Below are 3028 nucleotides of genomic sequence, written 5' to 3'. Positions count from 1 at the left end.
ACTCAACCAGTGACGGTTTTCTCTCTGCATGCTGAGGACAGCGCTAAAAGCTGAATTTCGGCTAGTCACACAACCAGAGCCCCAACAGTAGAAGAGATTTATTGATTACATCAGAAGCGTAGATCCCCTTTTTCCAATTCAAAGCAGTAAACGTTAAGATGATTTACAGTTCAACATCAGCCTGTGAAAGCAAAATGCTGCTGAAATTTGCCTTATTTTGGACATGATAGGGATCATCAGTAAACCTACGCAAAAGTTCCAAGCATGCCTGATGACAAAAGAATACATTTAACACACATGTGAATGCACTGAAGTACAGTGCTAACATGTTTGTAGTCTATCTGCTCATCACTGGTATGCTAAATGCTAGTGGGTGCTGTTCTTCTAGAACCAAGGAAATTCCAGTTGAAATCCCCACAGCCATGAAATGGCTCAGTCTACCTCAGAGGAGTGTTACTACAAGAAAATGTGGGGGTATGTATCAGTTCAGCTCACTGGAAGAAGGACTGAGTTAAAACAGGGGGAAAAGGAGCAATACAAGTGTTACTCGATGAAGCTATGCACTCTTTTGATCCCATTTTCCATTCAGGGAACATGGGCAACTCAAACAACACAGTCTTGGGTCTTTACTATGGTGGAATCACAACTTTAGGACAGACTGCCTGGCAAAGCAAAGAGGGCTCCTTCTTTAGCAGCCTTTTAAACGGTTCCCCAATTGTTTTTACAGGTCACTGTTATATATTAATGAGAAATAACGACTATTTTATTAATTTATTTATTAACATCTGCTTCAACTGGAAGTCACTTTTAACCAAGCCAAAGTAAAAGTTTTTAAAGTAAATAGGTTGAACCATGAAAAAACACACAGAATGCTTCTACAGAATAAGCACCTGCTTTATTCATGGCCTTGTCTCATTGGGCCCAGCTTTTCAAATATCGCAGCACTCAAGAAGGCCCAGGAAACAACTGTAAGTACTTTAAAACATCTAACAGGGGAGTTGAAAAGAAGCCCACAGCCACTTTGCTGGCATTACTAACAACGAGTAAGAAGCCGGACCAAGGAGCAATCTCTGTACAACCCACACTGTGTGGGTGAGATTATGAATCACGGCAGAAACCACCACCAAACCAATCAAACATAAAACGGAAAAGGGAAGAAACAGCCCCCAACAGGTTTTTAATGCCAGAACATTAGTATCTTCCAAATGCCTTCGATATCTAGTAACAGACCCAAACGAAAAACTCCATCACTGCCCTGGGTAATAAAATCCCTAAATTTACAATGCAATTTACCTCTAGAGAAACACAATACGATGAGAGACGCTTTACAAGTCCGTAGGTGTGAGCAAGCCATGATTACAATCAAAGCCACCGAAACCAGAGGACGAAGAATAATGGGCGCCAAGGAGTAACATCCTTTTGCCGCACTCACCCACAGCCCACGCGCGGGGCACCGGCTTTACAACCACCGACTCTTGTTTTCCCACTTTCCGTTCGCACTGCAGCGCCTTCGCCTTCTGCGTTTTTCAGGAAGTTATTGCTTTTCCCACGCTTCCCACGGGCTCCTGGGATTGTAGTCTCCGCCTTGCATTGAGCGCCTTTCCTCGCATTCTAAAGACTACAACTCCCAGGATCCTCTCTCCGCACCCTGAAATTAGAACGCAACTCCTTCCCAGTTCTTCTCCTCCTCCTCCTCTTTCTGCCACTGATGCATAACATATTGAAAGGAGATAACTCAGACGCATGCAAATCAGTTACCAGATCCTCCCCATCTTTCGCTTTGCATATTATGGTGCATAGCAAAAGATGGGGAGGATCTGGTAACTCGATGCATGCAAATATATATAAACGGATCAATATTTTGCCTTTAAAATGGATGCCTGGTCTCATTCGGTAGGTAATTTCTTAAAGACGCAGGTACACATCTTAATAAAGCACCGCTCCACTTTTAGTTCATTAAAACCAATCTAAGAACTTTATTCTGGAAATATAATTAAAAAAAAAAGTGTTAAATACATTCACTGTTGTCTGGCAGCCTGACTCAAATCTGGATGGGGGGGGGGAAGCATGGGAAGAACCATTAAGCACTCCCAAGGTCGCTTTGACTCCCAAGGTCCCTCCGCCAGTCAGGAGCCCAGGGGCGGGCACATAAGCCCCGCCCTGCTCCCACCAGCCATCAGTTGGGCAACCGTGTGGGGGCAGGGCGAATCGTTCCCCCCCTCCCTGAGCCCCGGGGTGGTGGCCTTGGACTCGTAGGGGCAAATTCCACCTCTAGCGCAAGAGGTCATTCTAGCTCCCCCACCTCTCCTTCGGGGCTCCTTAAAAAGTTATGGCCGCCGCCGCTGTTCTCGGTGGCAGCTGCGACGCGGGGGGCGGGGCAAAACGTTCTCCCGCCTCCCTGAGCCCCAGGGTGGTGGCCTTGGACTCGTAGGGGCAAATTCCACCTCTCGCGTGTGATGTCCGAGCGGCATCACATGCGAGAGGTCATTCTGGCTCCCCCAGCTGTCCATAGGGGCTCTTTTAAAAGTTATGGCCACCGCCACCGTTCTCGACGGCAGCTGCAACGCCCACGGGGGGGGGGGGCGGGGAACAATATCCCCTGGGGGGGGGCGCGCGAAACATTCTCCCGCCTCCCTGAGCCCTGGGGTGGTGGCCTTGGACTTGTAGGGGCAAATACCATCTCTTGCGTGTGATGTCCGAGCGGAGAGGTCATTCTGGCTCCCCCAGGTCTCCTTAGGGGCTCATTACAAAGTTATTGCCCCCACCAGTGTTCCCTCTAAGCTGAGTTAGTATGAGCTAGCTCACAGTTTTTTAGCCTCCGGCTCACACATTTTTGTCTTAGCTCAGGAGGGATGGCTCCAGAGCAAACTAATTTATGCCGTAGCCAAATCACTTACTCACAACTTTAATGCCAGTAGCTCACAAAGTAGAATTTTTGCTCACAAGACTCCACAGCTTAGAGGGAACATTGGCCCCCACAAATGTCAATTTCTGCCCCATTATATCCTATGGGCCATTGAAGTCAATG

At 47.6% G+C, this 3028-nt stretch overlaps 1 protein-coding gene across 2 annotated transcripts in view; it reads right to left on the bottom strand.

The window, feature by feature from the left end:
• Window positions 1-1507, bottom strand: part of CLDN12 (claudin 12) — a 7427-nt gene extending 5920 nt beyond the window's left edge. Inside the window, exon 1 of one of the 2 annotated variants that reach the window (XM_015416309.1) lies at window positions 1433-1507. The gene's annotated coding sequence lies outside the window, so the exon portion shown is untranslated. Of the gene's footprint in view, window positions 1-1293; window positions 1358-1432 lie in introns of those variants that run through there. The other variant, XM_015416310.1, reaches the window with a different exon arrangement.
• Window positions 1508-3028: the final 1521 nt, after the last annotated feature.

Source organism: Gekko japonicus, unplaced genomic scaffold (assembly GCF_001447785.1).
Source record: "Gekko japonicus isolate JY-2015 unplaced genomic scaffold, Gekko_japonicus_V1.1 scaffold721, whole genome shotgun sequence".
In the NCBI taxonomy this organism is placed as follows: domain Eukaryota; kingdom Metazoa; phylum Chordata; class Lepidosauria; order Squamata; family Gekkonidae; genus Gekko; species Gekko japonicus.
This window is presented reverse-complemented; position numbering and strand designations above follow the sequence as displayed.